The 16,673-nt window shown below is 43.0% G+C and overlaps 1 long non-coding RNA gene across 2 annotated transcripts; it reads left to right on the top strand.

Moving 5' to 3' along the window:
- The first annotated feature begins 416 nt into the window (after positions 1–416).
- On the top strand, positions 417–12,806 carry LOC143689740 (uncharacterized). 2 transcript variants are annotated; one of them, XR_013178905.1, is made up of 4 exons: positions 417–513; positions 5,775–5,906; positions 10,539–10,742; positions 12,693–12,806. It is a non-coding gene; the product is annotated as an uncharacterized LOC143689740 (long non-coding RNA). The 2 variants fall into 2 exon arrangements; XR_013178906.1 differs by having other exon boundaries at positions 10,539–10,767.
- Positions 12,807–16,673: the final 3,867 nt, after the last annotated feature.

Below are 16,673 nucleotides of genomic sequence, written 5' to 3'. Positions count from 1 at the left end.
GTGCCTGACTTAAGCCCACTCTGTTATTTTGGAGCAGGAAATTATTGACCCATAATACAGCCTATAATAAATAGCTTCATGTCATAAAACTCAAGCCTCCATGGCAGACCTGCATTTGGACAACATAAAGACATTTTGCAAGTTGCTGCCCAGAATATATTTAGTATCTCGCTGTTCCCTCCCCTCTTTCTGAAGAACAGAACCCCATTCAGGTAGGACAGCCCACAAGCCTCACAAGAACCAGATTCTGCCCCTCACCACAGACTGACTGTTCTCCTGTTTAGTGTTCAGTATCTTTCAGTGAGGACTGAAGTTAGCACATTGGAAAACATGGCAGAAAAAAAGAGGGGGCAGCTGGGAAAGAAGCAGGTCCCCATTGTTTGCCTAGCAACCAGTTCTGCTGGTAGATCCTTTGACATCATCACTCAGGCTAGAGAAGCATTCCCTGGCTCCTGTACCCCCTGGAATTCCTCTGATCCAGTCTCTTCAATCTCTGAGGCTGGATAGAAGTGGGTAAGGAATGAGAGGCAGTGTAGTGCAGGAAGGGAATGAGCAGGTGATGAAGGAAGTCATCCTAGACAAAGCCTTTGGGTCTTGGGGAGGCTCTCTAAAATCTGTCTGTGGAGCTAAGTAAATGAAGCAGAGAGCAGAATGGAGCATACTGTAGTCCTGGCCATGACTTTTGGATTCAGATACCTGCTGAAGCTTCCAGAGTGTCCCATGAGCCATGGAGGAATCTACAGACTCTTCTTAGTTCTTGGCAAGCTTAATTGTATAGTACTAGCAACTTTTCTTCTTACTGATGTCCAAGCTTTTTGGTTCTTCCCTTTGTTTGATCCCTGCTGGGAAAGAAGAGTAGCTATTCTCCACCATCCTCGAAACTAGTCGCCAGGTCATCTTTAGTACTGGCAGAGAAGCAATTAACCTAGGCATGGTCTGGGAGGAAGACCTCAGTTCCCTCAGAAATATTACTGTCTTATGCTTGACATGCTCTCATTAGTGTTCCACCCTTTCTGTGAAGGACAAATCCTGCTACCTAAATTATAAATCTTTCTAATTGGGGTACATTGCCAAAGAATCCACACTTCAGTCTGAATGAATTTCTGATGTGGTTCAGGAACAGGTATTTACAGGGGAGAGGCAGACAAGGTGTGAGAGCCCTGAATCCTGAAGGGTGGTGAGAGTGTGATTTTCACCTTAGAAAGAGGCTGCAAGGGGAAAAACTTGAAAAAGGAGGATCAAAAGAATTATCAGAGAAGCCTAGAAGGTGAAAATTTGTAGAGCATGAAATTTTGAATCAGAAGATTGGGGTTCAATCCCTGGTTCCACCTCTTATTTACCTGGGTTTCTTTTCCCTCTTTCTTTCTTAATTTGCTATTTTGAAGTAATTTAAAACTTGCAGGACACTTACAGACGTGATACAAACCCCATATGGAAAACTCCAACATACCCCTACCTCACTCCCCAGATACCCAGATCTACCAATTTTAACATTTTTACCACATTTGCCATATCACATTTTATTATCTATCTATCTATCTATCTATCTATCTATCTATCTATCTATCTATCTATCTATCTATCTATCTATCATCATCATCATCATCTAACAGCTATCTATTCAATCTTTTTATCAATTTGTTTTCTGAACACTTGAGTGTAGGTTGTAAACATTATGGTCCTTAAATACTTAACACTTAATACTGTCATCTAAATATCCTAAGAACAATGATACTCACTTTGTAACTATTTTAAATGCAATTATCAAGTTCAAGAAATTTAACTTTGATATAAAGCTTACAATATATATTCCAATTTTTTTCCTTATGCCTCTATTATGTCCCTTTGAGCCTTTTCCCCTCCCTTGCTGGAAATCACCTGGGTTATGTATGCCATTTAATTGTCATTGTCTTTTTAGTTGCTCTTTCATTCTTTTTTATTTTTTTTAGTTGTGGGGACATATATACAACATAAGCTTTCCTATCTCAGCCACTCCTAAGTGTACCATTCAATTGGATTAATCACATTTACAATATTGTGGCACCTTCACCACCTTCCATTTTTCAAACTTTCCTATCTCTGCAAACAGATACCCTATACCCATTATGCAATAACCCCCATCCCTGCCCCTGGCAACCTAATACTCTAATTTCTGACTCTTTATAGCTACCATGGAGTTTAAGTTTAAAATCCTAAACCTATAACAATCTTGTTTACTTTGATACCAACTTAACTTCAATGGTATATTACCCTATAACCCTCCTTCCTCCCACATTTATGTAGTTCTTATCATCCTTTCCTTTCAACCTGTAGAACTCTCTTTAGCATTTCTCGTAGGGCCTGTCTAATGGGACAAGCTCCTTCAACTTTTGTTTATCTGTGAATGTCTTAATCTCTCTCTAAATTTTGAAAGACAATTTTGCCAGACATAAGAATTCTTGGTTGGCAATTTTTTGTTTTCAGCACTATAAATATGTCATCTCAGTGCTGTTATGCCTCCATGGTTTCTGATTAGCCTTATTATGGGCTTCCTTGTATGTGACATATCAATTCCCCCTGACAGACTTCAGGATTCACTCTTTATCTTTGGCACTTAATTTGATCACAATGTGTCTTGGTGTGGGTCTATTTGGGTCTATCATGTTTGGAGTTTGTTGAGCATGTTGACTGTGTAAATTCAAGTCTCCTGTTAAATTTGGGAAAATTTCAGCCATTATTTATTTGAATACTTGCTCTGTTCCTTTTTCTTTTCTTCTTTTGGAACTTCCACATTGTGCATACTTGATGATATCCCACAGGTTCCTCAGACTCTGCTCACTTTTCTTCATTCTTTCTTCTCTCTGCTCCTCCGATGGAATGATTTCAATTGTCTAATCTCCAAGTTCACAGATTCTTTCTTCTGCCAGCTCTAACCTGTTGTTGAACACTTCTAAGGAGTTCTTAATTTGTTACTGTGGTCTTCAGCTCTGTTTGGTTCCATTTCATAATTTCCATCTCCGTATTGATATTCTCATGTTCATCTATCATTTTCCTTAATTCTTTGTCCATGTTTTCCTTTAACTCTTTGAGAATATTCAGGGCCAACTTTTTAAACTCTTTGTTTTTATGTCCCAGGTCTAGTCCTTGTTATTGATATTTCTAATGCTTTAATTTTCTCTCTTGTCTGGGGCATTGCTTACTGCTTCTTTGTACATTTTATAAACTATTTTAACACTTGATAATTGCATTTAAAATAGTTACAAAGTGAGTATCATTGTTCTTAGGATATTTAGATGACAGTATTAAGTGTTAAGTATTTAAGGACCATAATGTTTACAACCTACACTCAAGTGTTCAGAAAACAAAACCTGAACATTTTGATATTTTTAATGTGTTATCACTGGAATTTAGACTCTGTGGCATCTGCTCCTTAAGTTTGTATTCACCTAATGTTTTTATAGAGCTTTTGTTGAATGCCAGGAGTTAAAAGAAGATGAATAAGGGGCAGGCCATGGTTTGGCTCAGTGGCAGAGTTCTCGCCTGCCATGCTGGATAACAGGTTCGATTCCTGGTGCCTGCCCATGCAAAAAAAAAAAGATGATGAATAAGAATAAGGAGGAGGAAAAAGAGGAAGAGGAGGAGGAGGATAAAAGAAAACACCTTTCTCAGTCTTTGCAGATTGACCTGTGCAAGTGCTGTTCTTCAGGACTTATCTGTACAATGAGTTTAGAGAGTAGCTATAAGCCAAAGCATAGGAGCTGCTCTGTAGCCCTAGGAATTCCTCTATTTGCATAGTTCCAAATATCTTCTCTTCCCTAGGAAATAGTCATAGTCCTGGGCACTGTACCATATGTCCTATAGCCAGCAATCCTTTGCCACAGACAACATGACTTGACTGCTATTCCACAGAGGTTTATAGGAGAGTTCCATGAGCTGCCTTCCACATTCAGGAAAGTTCTGGGACAATGAGTCCCTCAGTCTTCCACCAGACAGACTGGGCCAGATATATATGCTCCCATTATACACACAGATGTTACTTTGCTTCCTTTGAACTGGGCCCAGGGATCCGTACTGGGAACACAAGCCAGCTCTGTAAGAGGGCAGAGAAGGGCGAGAGATAACAACACCACAAGATCCTATCCCTATTTTGCAGATTTTTTTCTTGATTCTGTGCTCACCCTGCAGTCATTTAACTGTTTTCTGGAGCTTTAAGAAAGGGGTTTCTTCCAGTTCTCACTGGTTGTTCAAAGCTTCTATGGGGTATGGAGCTCTGTAGCACTTACTCCACTTACTTAATCGGGGCAAGAACTGAGGTTGCTTTTAAGCCTCAATTTCATCATCTATGAAGTTAATTATGCTTACCTCCCAGGTTAGTATAAGGACATGAATAGATGGCAAATGTGAAAGTGCTTTCTAAAGTATAAAATATCCCCAACACCAGTGGTTGCCATGTGTAAGCTCCCTCTCAGTTCTCCCTATCTGCCTTCCACCTTTCTGCTGGTTCTTACACACAGCTGCTGTTGGCTGAGCTATGGACCTGCTGGCTGAGCTGCCAGCAGAGACTGCTAGCAGCACTCCACATCCTGCCCTAACAGTCCTCTTCAGCTCCCCTGCACCAGCATCTCCCCTGGACACTACAAGCCACCAGCTGCAAGCCTTCAGGAAAACTAAAAAGAGTACAGCCCCCACATGTCAAATTAGGAAGCCCCCACCCCAGGCAGTAGGCTCCAAGCTGGGGTGTCGCAGTGCAGAACAGGAGGGGTGACAGAAGGGAGCCCCAGGGGGCGTAAATGCCTTGGCCCCAAGCCCTCCCTCTCCAAAGGACCTGATTTATGCTTTTCCGTGGCAATGGTGGGAGAACTGAGCTATGCTGCCAGGACATGATGCTGGGAGGGAGGAAATGTGCCAAAGTGAGCTCTGGAGCCAGGAACATTTGCCATCTTTGGGCAAGAAGAAGAAGACAGAAAGGGTTCTCAGGCCAGTCCTAGACCTGGCCCTGGGGCTGATGTGAGGTGCTGGGAGGACAGGAATGCCCTTTTTTTCCTCCCCTGGACTCTCCCCTGGGGTTTCTCTCCTAAAGCAAGTTTGTGAAACTGGCTAAATCCATCTCTAGCAACCCTGAGCCACACTGGACATATGCATACAGTATTCAAGGACAGAGTGGTTGTATTTTGTTTGGAATACACATTGAAGCTCTGCACAAGTTCAAGAGATTATCTGATACCCCAAAAACTTTCTTTTCTACCATCCTTTTAAACATAACAATCACAAGTACACACCAATAATGATTGTTTAATCCTCTAGTTCTCTCATGACTCTAATCTGGGCATGTAGTAGGCTAAAAGCAGAATCCAGTTCAGTGTTTTTATCTGAGGAATGCAATGATTTAATTATTTAATCCATCTGGAATTTGTTTTTTTATTCAATGTGCAACAAAAATAGAGAAAAGATGGAAAGCTATGTGATTTGTTTTAAGAGTCACTTCTACTCTGATATAAAAAAAAAACTCTACATAAGTCCAAGTAATGCCAGTTCCCCTTATGATAATAGGTTTAAAAATCTTTGTAAAATACTTCTGAAAATAACTCAATATTCCATGAGTAATGAAATTCTGCCATCTATTAAAATGATTGTGTTTTATATTGCACATAGATGACAGAAACAGGGAAAGAGAAAGGAGTTTGGAAAATTCTAAAATCTATTGAGTTTCGTCAAGTGTCTGTTTTGGAGCAGGCAGCCTAGAGGTCATGGAACCATCCACAGCCCCACTGAAAATCTCTGCCAACCTCCAACAGACATTCCAAGAAGCTCTGCAGCATTTGAGAATTGAGGGACCAGAAGATGAGGAGGCACGACTCTGATCATTCTAAATCAAGCTGATGTATTTATCTGGAACAGGAAGGGCCGCAGTGTGGTTGTCAAGATGGGTACGTTCCAAAAATACTGTAATGAAGGAGATAGCAGAGCTTCACATAACTTTCTGTTGGTGAGAAACCCAAAGCGATTAGGTCAACAGAACAGTTGGTCATCCTTTGCCTGGGCCACCCATCAACCATTGACCGATGTTGCCTCCACTCTCTCTCCCCTTTAATCCGTTCTTCACACACAACCAGTGTGATCTCTCTCTGGTGAAATTCTTATCATGAATTCCCTGCTAATGCTTCAATAGCTCCCCCTCACCTTAACAGAGATGTTAGATGGTTTCAAATCACAAGCCTCTGACTAGTGAGGTCAGCATGTCCTCCACATACCTCACAGCCATTATGTACCCAGTGTAGCTCAAACCCCTTAGGGAGGCATGACAGGTCTTCATGATCTGGCCTCTACACACCCTTCTAGAATCATCTTTTACTTTGCAGCCTGTTCTTTAGTCCAGTGGTAATTAATCATTGTGGTTTCTTGAACATGTCCTGCTCTCTCTTATCTGTATGCCTTGTCATATGCAATTCTGTTGGCCTGGAATTCCCAGCCCCAAATCGGGTCCTCTTCTCTGTGCATCTGTTGTCTGCTTCTGGCAACTATTATGGTATTCCTTATATTGCAATTGGCTACTCCCCTACTTCTCCTAGTAGAATGTGTGAATTCTCCAAGGCAGGGACCATGTTCTTCTAATTTTGTATGCCCAATTCTAACACAGTGCCTGAAATATAGCAGATAATTAATACATTTTGAAGGTATTTATTGTGTCCAACACTTAGCTCTTTCCCTGAAAGAACTTAGAGTACAGTTAAGGAAGACAAAAGAAAACTAAGAACAAGAAAGTAGAAAAAACAAAAACCTGTGGACAATAAAGAGGCTCCTTCAAATAGAAGTCTCTTCAGTAGTTCTACTACTGTCATTCAGCCTAGACACTTCATTTGTTCATTCATTTTTTAAAAAATATTTTTATTGAGAAATGTTCACACACATGCAGTCCATACATAGCATACAATCAATGGCTCACAATATCATCATATAATTGTGTATTCATCACCACGACTATTTTTAGAACATTTGCATCACTCCAGAAAAAGAAATAAAAAGAAAAAAGAAAAAGCTCATACACCCCATACCCTTTACCCCTTCCTCTCATTGACCACTAGTATTTCAATCTAATCAGTTTTCAACCCTTTATCCCCCCTATTATTTATTTATTTTTTATCCTTATTTTTTTAGTCATCTGTTCAAATCCTGTATAAAAGGAGCATCAGACACAAGGTTTTCACTGAAACAGCTATATAGTTATATAATCATCTTCAAGAATCAAAGCTACTTGAACAAAGTACAACAGTTTCAGGCACTTCTCCTCTAGCCACTCCAATACACCATAAACTAGAGAGGGATATCTATGTAATGCAAAGAGTAATCTCCAAGGTAACCACCTAACTCTATTTGAAATCTCTCATTTTCACTGAAACTTTTTTTTGTCTCATTTCTCTCTTCCCCCTTTTGGTCACGAAGGCTTTCTCAGTCTCATGATGTTGGGTCCCAGCTCATCCCCTGAGCCCTTTTGTTATATACATTTAACAAAATTTATTGAGTACTCTCTTAGTCAGGATCAGCTAGGGTGTGCTGTAGTAATAATTCCAAAATCTCCCTCAAGGAGAAAATCCATATTCATTTAAATTCTGTAGGGTAACAAGAAGTTTAAGCTGGCATGTAAAAAATTATAAGGCAGAATGTGCGGCCACGCTTCTAAACTGCAGTTGTCTTCCCAGTAACTAACCCAGTAACAAGCCCACCTCAGTGAGCCAAGTTTCAGAACCAAGCTCATGAGAGTCCCATGCATTCAATTCAGCGTCTTAAATGCATAACAGCACCTGATCCGTGGAGAAACCCTTCTGGTGTGGTATCATGGTGGACTGCTCTTTCCCTCATCTCAGCCTAGATATTGAAAAGTTCTCACTAAGCCTTATTTGTTCCCTTCTGTGGTTGCAAGGCTCTGTTATGATTCCTTATGTTCCCCCCTCTCTTTCCTGCTTCTCTAGGAAAGCTACATTCCCTTTTCTCAGGAATATATATGCTTATTTCTCTGCTCAAGGCAACTGCAGCCTAGTATGAAATCATAGTTTCACTCTATCCTATGCAAAGAGACTGGGAATAAAACCAAATTCCTCTCCAGTATAAGGAAACCTTGGAGACTGAGGAATATCATGACAGAGAGTTCATAAGTACCATAAAATGTATAAGTAAACATTTTCTAAGTTTGAATCGCATTATCTGTACATAAGCACATGGCAATACGGCAAGAACAGAAGCTTGTTTTCTGTCTTTCTCCTCTTTATTCTCTACTCACCCTCCCTCCCTCACCCTCTGCCAATTGTCTGGTGACCTTCTGTCATTTCAAGTTATTCAGGCCCTCCATCTAAGCTTGCACCTTCCAGACAGTCTCTGGTTTCACACCTAGCCTAGCCCTCCCTTTCCACCCACTCAAAAACCAACGGTCCTGAGTCTCCATTCCCCTCAGATGACCTGTGTACAAAAGGAATGAAAAGAGCTGGCCTGGCCAACTGGTAGAGCACCGAGAGCTAAAGATTATTTGTGGGGATCCAGAGCCTAGGGCTGTTCCAGGCAAGGAGAGGGAGGTCTGGCCAAGCCAAGCAGGCCAGCTGGCCATCTTGGCTGGGTATTACTGTCAGCTTTCTACCACGTATTGGTCTGGGATATGACTGCACTCAGACGTCATGGAGTGAGCAGAATAAATACCACAGAGGGGCCCTGGACCTTGTGCTTCTCTCCTACACTAGCAGCAGACACAACGGCTGTGTGATCTTGGGTCATGAATAAAATAGATTATTTTCACTGCCAGCTTCCTCTTTAAAACATTCCCCCTTTCCCCGGGCTTCCTATATGCACATTTATTTTGTTACCTGTCAATGGGTGATTGCATTTTTTTAGAAAGAACTGCTTAGAGAGGACCATGGGTAGTACAAAGGAATGAACACGAATGGTTGAATTTCAGGCATCTCAGGCATCTATAATTATGTTAGTGAGAAACATATTTTCATGAATGGGACCTCCTAACAAATCTAAAAATGCACTGCATTGGCAAGGCAAGCTAGTCTTGACCTGTCAAGCAGCATACCTGAGGTTTCTACTGTATTTAAAGTTAGAAGAAACCAGTATTTTATTATAGTACCCAGGAAAAAGGCAATTCCTGGTGTGATTTACATGGGGAGAAAGTTAAATTCAATTATTGGGAATGTACAAAGGCAAGATGTAAGAGCTGATAAGTGTTTGAAGTTCACTGCCCAAGTGAACATGAGGTGAAACAAAAAATATTCACTTAAGTAGGCACTCGACTTTTCTGAACTTGAAATTTTCCAAGAAACTCTTAAAGTTGGGTGATATCCTTAGAAATGATCTATTCAAATGGCCACTCAACATAGTAATCCCATTTTCAACAACGATGAGAAGTGGTCATTTAACTCTTGTTGATCACACTCAGAAATGGGTGTTCATTACTCTGCAAACCATTGATTCATACTTCCAATTGATGAATTAAACTGGGACTGGTACTAGTACTAATGCTTCTAATTTGGTAGTCCTTACCCTTTTAAGACACTTGGGTAAAGGGCAAAGCTCTGGAAACCATTTTGCTCAAAAACATCACAGAAGAGGACGTGGTTGTCAGGTAAGACCCACTTCAAGCGTGGTGACAAGAGAGAAGTTTGCAGAAATTTTACAATTTTCCAGTCACCTCTCAGTAGCTGGCCCCTCCCATCGCTCATGTCCCTGGGTTACTTTTTTCCCTACTTCTCCCTTACTATTTTTAGTGTCATCTTTTCTTTCCACAGTTGTTTCATTATTTCTCTCTCTCTTTCCGTCTTCACAAACTGTAGCTGTGTGTGCTTCGACAAGGAGACTCAGTGAGCTTAGGGAGGTGCAACGGTGGCTCAGTGGCAGAATTCTCGCCTGCCATGCCAGAGACCCAGGTTTGATTTCCGGAGCCTGCCCATGCAAAAATAATAATAATAATAATAAAATACAGTGAACTTAAATATGATAATCTCTTTCTCATGTAGCAGTCCAGCATCAGCCTTGCCCAAACACAACAGCTCATTCCACAAGCTCACTCACGGACTCAAGCTCCTTTCATTTTGCAGTTCCACATGGTCAAGACAGGGTTGCCCCTTAGTCAGCCTTCCAGATGGTAGGGAGAAAAAGGAGAAAATCCGGGGCCAGCTGAGACACATTTAAGCTAGTGAAAGTAGAAGTTGCACACATCAATTCTGCTCACATTTCATTGATGAGAATTAAGTCTTAAGGCTCTGCTTTGGAGGCTGGGAAATACAGTTTCTGGTGGGACAGACTTGTGCCCAGGAAGGAAAAGTAAAGAGATTTGGGAAGGCCAATTACCATTCTACCACATTCTACATTCTTCTTTGCACCTTTTGCTTTCCTTTCCAGCTTCTTCCTTTATTCCCCTTACCTTCTTCTCTCTTCTTTCTCCATGAACTAGACATAATGTGGAAGTGTGTCTGTGATTGTTTGGGCTGAATTTGGGAGGTATCTGCAACTGTACAGAAAGCATACCACCCACAATGCACTAAACTGGATTCTTGTGGTTTTGTTTTCAGGCAAGCCGAGAAGGTGGGACATCTGTCAGCAATAAGTCCTGTGTTCAGGACTCATGCTGCAAAAGAGGGGAAATGGATTCAAAGGGAAGAGCCCATCTCTCTCTCTGCATTCACTCTCTCCTTTGTCATCCTCTGGGCTTGATCCTCACTATTTGTTCCAACAGCACTGGGCTCAACTACCTGACAGAATCTGCGTGTACTCCTGTGAGTCTGAGTCTAATCCCACCAGGTCAGAGCAAATAGACAATTCCTGCCCTTGAAATATCAACAAAGAAATAGACAATGGACTGCTAGAGTGAGGGATTATAAAATCCAACATGGAAATTCAGGCAGTAGGAAATAAGTTAGTCATGTTCCAGCTATTATACATGCAACAAATGTCTGAAATATTTTTAAAAATTGTTTTGGAGGGTGGTAGGGAATGGAGTGCAAAGATGACTTCTTTTAAAAATTCTCCAAAATGTTACCTGCATAAAGAATGAACAAATGTCAGGGACAGGCACATCTTGGCTTGAACTCCAAGTGAACTGATGGCAGGCCCTACTGTTCTGAAAATACAAAAATTGAAAGCTGTTGGGGCTCAGAGCAGACCATGCATTTGCATCCTATTTAAATAATTTGCAAGAATCTTCGGTCAAACAGGGATTTTTTAGCCTTGTCACAGAACTTCAACAGTATTTAGAGTGAAACTTCCAGGCAAACCCATGGCCCATGTCACCTGACAGAGGCCCACAGTATGACATTCTCAAGCTTGTGGGAGAAGTGTCTTCTAAATCCCCATCATAAATAAGGTCCACCTATCAGAAATAAGGTCTTTAGGTGCACTGGGTTTAAAAAGTACTTTCTGACCCTTGTATTATGAGACAGAATTTTCTCTTGCCATCTGCCAGGATTGTTCAGCTAGTAAGAGTTACATTTTCCCCAAATAGTTCCTAAAGGCTGGGTCTTAGGGTTCTGCCAAGAAAGTTCCCTGCCTTTACTGATATTCTAGGCCCAACCATAGTGACCCAAAGCCTGAAGCTCTGAGAGATATCAGAATGCATCTTAGGAGAGTAAGGAAAGATCACGTCATAATCACCATATAGTAAAGGCTTAGTCAACATCTGTTGAGTGAGTGAAAGGAAAGGTAAAGAATCACCTCTGAAACATGGCTTAATGGATCAGTGGCCAAGCTATGTGACACTTCTTGAAAGGGACGTTCTATACACTAGGAATACAAAGCAAATAGCAGTTATTATCCCCAAACCCAATTTATGGCTTGAGAGGACCAACAGAGATAAGGTTACCCAGATAACCCAGACTGGGGAAAAGGCAGAAGATTGTTCTCAGTTTAGATCAGTATTAAGGGCACGTTGTTTGGTTTTGCTTGTATCCTGATCACTATATTACATGCACCTCCTCAAATGGCCTCAAAATAGTTCCTGATAGATTGGCCCCCAGAGTTGTTCTGAAGGATAGAAAGAGAAGGCTTCTCTTAGGCATGTGCTGGGAACAAGACAAATATCTATCATCCACCAGAGAGAAATCCCTTCCATCATTAAATTGAGCCTGGTGGCAGATTAAAGATGGCTGCAAATTACTTGACATTCTCCCTAGGGAGCGGCGGGGTCTGTTCCCCTTCCCTTGAATCTAGGTGGGTTGGGACCACTTTGGCCACTAAGGCATGGTGGAAGGAATGCTCTGCTGCTTTGGAGACCAACCTTTAGAGGGAGTGACAGCACTGGCCTTGGATTCTGGGAACTTGGATTCTATCTGCTAGCGAGATCACATGGTGAGGCCTTGAGACTCTTAGGGTAGGAGGGCGCCCAAGTGACCCTAGCCTCTGTCTCTGCCAGCGGAACAAGTATACGAGTGAAGTCGCCATGTGCCCCCAGCCCAGCATAGCTGCCAGGTGAATACCACCAAACTGGCCCCAGCTGATGCCACGGGAAGCAGAATACCACACCCCCATCCTGAGCCCTACCAACATTTCTGATCCACAGAAAGCAGTTATAAAAATTGGTTATTTGTTTTAAGTCCACCAGGTGTTAGGGTAGCTTTTTACACGGCAATAGATAACCTGAAAAATGGTGTAAGATTAAAAAAAAAAAAAAAAAAACCATGATAAATTATAAATCCCCCACAACACTAAGGACCATATTTTTCCATTTATAGGACAGAAGATGGTACGATGATTTCGAGAGAATCAGGGCAAAATCAGAGACAATGGACCAGTCAAGCTGAATAGCATTCATTTCCGTTGCTCAATGAGAAAATACAAATCTGTGAACAGCTCTAATTCTGCCAGGTCCCTCTGTGACTGCAGCCAGTCTTCCCACCCCAGACTCCTCCTGTGTTGTAAGACCCAGCCAGCCAGGAGCCCTTCCCTTGCTCCTGCAGGTCTGGCTCCCACAGGGAGGAGCCGACGTGGCTCACCCTGGCTGGCTTCCTGAGTGACAAAGCCAGCGGCCAAATTAGAGTGAAACGGGGACAGGCTGTGGAAGGCTGTTTGATAAGGGTGGAATTATAGTAGTTCATTTTCTAAAGTGCCAGGAGACCTGGGGGTGAACCCTCGGGTAGAAGTGAAATCCACAACTGCAGTACCCTCACGGAGGTGCAATTCATCATGGGCATGACGGATCTGTCAACAGGAAGGGCTTTCTTGCTCCCGCTGATGCACAAAAGCAATAACATTGCATCTGTGCTGCAGCAGGAAGACCACAGGGGCCGCTTTAGGTACCGTGGCTGTCTGTGGGGAGTCCTGCTGAATAACCAGCCTTTTCCAAGAGAGCAGTCAGAGCAGGGTATGCATTGTCAGAGGGGACACAGAGCTGAGGGTGGAGGTGGGGGGCTCCATTATCCAAGTGCCCGTTATTTCTTCTCTTTAATTAAGGGTGGGGTAGCTTGTAGAGAGGGTAATTAGGTGTGAGGATGAAATCCAGTTATAATTTTATTTGTGTTCTTTTCCAATCAAAATGAAACTTAGACGTGGATCCAGGAATAAAAGGGGTATATGTTTCCTGGTAAACTGAGCCAGTAGGCTGCTCAGACCTTGGATAGGAGAGCAAGCATCAGGAACATTTCCACCCCACCCAACCGTGAGTCCTCAGAACCCCGCGGAGCCCAAGGGCCCCATGCCCCGCACCCAGGTGCCAGCCCAGATTCAGCCTCTATCTAGATCTCTAAACGCTCTCTCCCAGCTACATAGAGTGGGAAATGGTGTGGGCTTGCAGGCCCCTTTGCCCAGCTAGAGAGATAAGCTCAAGCTCCTGGGTCCTAACCTAGAGGGTAAACGGCACCCAGAATTCCCTGTTGGGATCCAGGGAGCTGCCCTGCAGCACTGCCTCTGCATCAGAGCCAACCTGGTGCACACTTATTCCAGAAAGGGCCTTTAAAAGAGGAACCCATGCCCTCCTGCAGGTTTTCCGACCTAAAACGTGCACTTCTGGCCGCCTGGGGAAATTCCTACCAAGCACGCTACCTTGTTTTCCAGTGCTATTAGAATTTTGTATGTTGTCTTTCTTTCCCGCCTCTCCGTTCCCCTCCCTGGTCATCAATAAACGGTTTGATGTCCGTGATTCCCTGTGTTTTTAGACAGTCACGGACACAGCACTCACCTCGGGTTAACAGGTCTTTCACCCACGGACATCCCTCCCACATCTCGCAGTCGCTCACGGCGTCTGCGCGGGGTGGAGGCAGCGCCCCCTCTAGCGGCCAGTCCCTTCCTGCCTCCCAAATCTCGCTACGCAAGGCAGCTGGGGGAGAGCACACTAGCTGCTTGGGGGTTAAACTCAGAAACTTTTGCTCTGGGATTTTTTTAACGGAATTCCTTTGCTACCCAGTGCAAAGGATGCTCTGGGGTTACTCCAGCAAGGGGTCTCCCATCTCCTCTGATACCCACAACCGTGAGTGTTAGGACAACATGAAAGGGAAGGGGTCTTCTCTGCATCTTTAATATGGGGTAACTAATCCTCCGTGCTTGCATTACCTGGAATATCCCACCCGTAGGGGAACCATAGTCTATATCTCTCCAATTCCTCTATAGTGTTCCCCAAAAGTTTCATTTGCTTTTTCTTTTTTTTTTTCCTGCGTTGCCATCAGAGAGGTTTATTTAACGTAAACTGGATTCTCTGCTTAAAACTGTTTTACAGCAGGGACAAAATTATGACAGTGTAAGTATCGTCACTTCCAGGACCCCCTTCCCACCGGAATGCGTGGGCTTTAGGGAGGGAGTCTTAACTGGATTTTTAAGGAAGTCTGTTACCTAGCAAGATTATACCCCACTCCCCTTGCCCCCACCCAACTTTGGCATTTTGCAAATGACTTCCGTGAAAACATACTTAACTCCTACATAAAGGCTTTTGGAGACACCTTGAAAAAACCAGCTCTCAGGGGGTCACAAGCTGGCCTTGATTTACTTGGGCTTGCTCTTCAGTGTTTTTTCACTGCCTCTAGAGTTAAGCTGGACCCTTCAGCATGCCCCCCCTTCCCCCACCCCAGCCCTCACAAACTGGCCTTTTCTCCAGCCTCCTCTCTCCCCATTGCCTTCTCTTCCCCAGGTCCCTGCTACACAAAGCGATGAGCAGACTGTGGAAGAAGGAAGATGTGCTAGCCAGTGCTTCCCATTTCACTTCTGCTGGCTCCCCAGCTCCTCCCCAGACTTTCTCCAGCTTTTCCCTGAGTGCTCTCACGGGGCCACCCTCTCCTGGAAATCTCTCCGGCACCTTCAGCCTAGCTCAGAAACCCTCAGAGGTGCACACTCTACCATAGTGTCTCTGAATTTCAGCTTCCAGGTTCTTGGCCATGCCACGAGAAAGAATTCAAGGGCACAGCACAGCATAGAGTAAACAACCAGAAAATTTATTAGATACACGTATAAGAGGCCATGCTGGTACTCTCGCAAAGACAAAGGTGAGGAAGGCAAGAGGCCATAGTCAATGTGGAGACATTTGCTTTCATAGATTAACTTTACTTATTCCTCCTCCCCCTCCTTGTTCAGGCCTCCCTTCTCTCTAGGGCGGTGCCCAGTGCATTTGGGTGGGTCGCTTGGTTCCACCCTACTCTGCTGATGACTCACTCAGATGAGGGTCATTGGACTCCAGATGGGTCGTGGCTGGTGTTTCCCATTAATAGGTAGTCCCTGGGGAGAGTGTCTGTGCTGGACATGGCCCTCTTGACCTTAATTAACTGTCCTTGTTCAAGGGCTCCTTCAAGTTCTTTTCCTCCCCCCTCTCTCCCTGTTCTAGCCTGCCTCCATAGAACTCACCACCCCCTACCATAACTTCCCATTTATCTGCCTGTCCATAGAGAAACAAATAGAGAACACCACAAATTCACAGGGCAGATGGAACCCCATGAGTTCACTTAGGCTCACCAGGTCATTTCCAGGTAAAGAGCCACTCATTTCCTTTGAAGAACTTACCAAAAAATCATATCTACAACTTCCTACCGTAAAGTGCACCCCATACTCCTGAGACCCCAAAACTCCTTGAAGTCCAGCCTCAACTAATATTAATAATATTAATGTAAAACAAAACCAGTACTTGGGAATGAAGACATTTTATAGTTTTGAAGATCATTATTCATCTCTAGTCTTTCAACCCCCAGGAGTATTTAGGCAAAATTATCTTAATTCCTTGAAACTTTCTTTCAGGGGATGTAAAAATTGGAACCATCTTTCTGGGTTTTGTTTTTTTTTTTTTTTGAACTGGAGATTTTGCCTAAGATTATCCTGACCTCAAAATTTCATTCCTCTTTGCATTTTCACACAAGTTGCATCTGGAAAATGTAATTATTTAATAAACATGAGCAATGCTGATTATAGGCTCAACTATTTGGTATTGATGGAGGTCTGAGGAAGGGAGACTGAGGTCCTTTCTTCTTGGTCAACAATTAGAAGAAAAGGCTGAGAAATAAAGGAATTTGGTTGACACACTTCTGGGGTCTATCTGTAACTCTCTGTGCTGATGTTTTGGGCTCTAATTACTCCAGTCTTTTTTCCATAATGTAAGGGCTAAATCTTTCCCCAGATTGTGGCAATCAGGAAATGGTACTAACCTGGCCAGTCCTTTCTTCAAACTTGGGAATGCCGGTATAGATTAATAACAAGTTCTTGGCTTTCCTATTACTGTGATTTCCTTGAGCTAACAAAACCTC

This window comes from Tamandua tetradactyla, chromosome 7, assembly GCF_023851605.1.
Source record: "Tamandua tetradactyla isolate mTamTet1 chromosome 7, mTamTet1.pri, whole genome shotgun sequence".
Lineage (NCBI taxonomy): Eukaryota > Metazoa > Chordata > Mammalia > Pilosa > Myrmecophagidae > Tamandua > Tamandua tetradactyla.
Note: the sequence above shows the minus strand (reverse complement) of the source record. Positions and strands in the feature narration are given on the sequence as shown.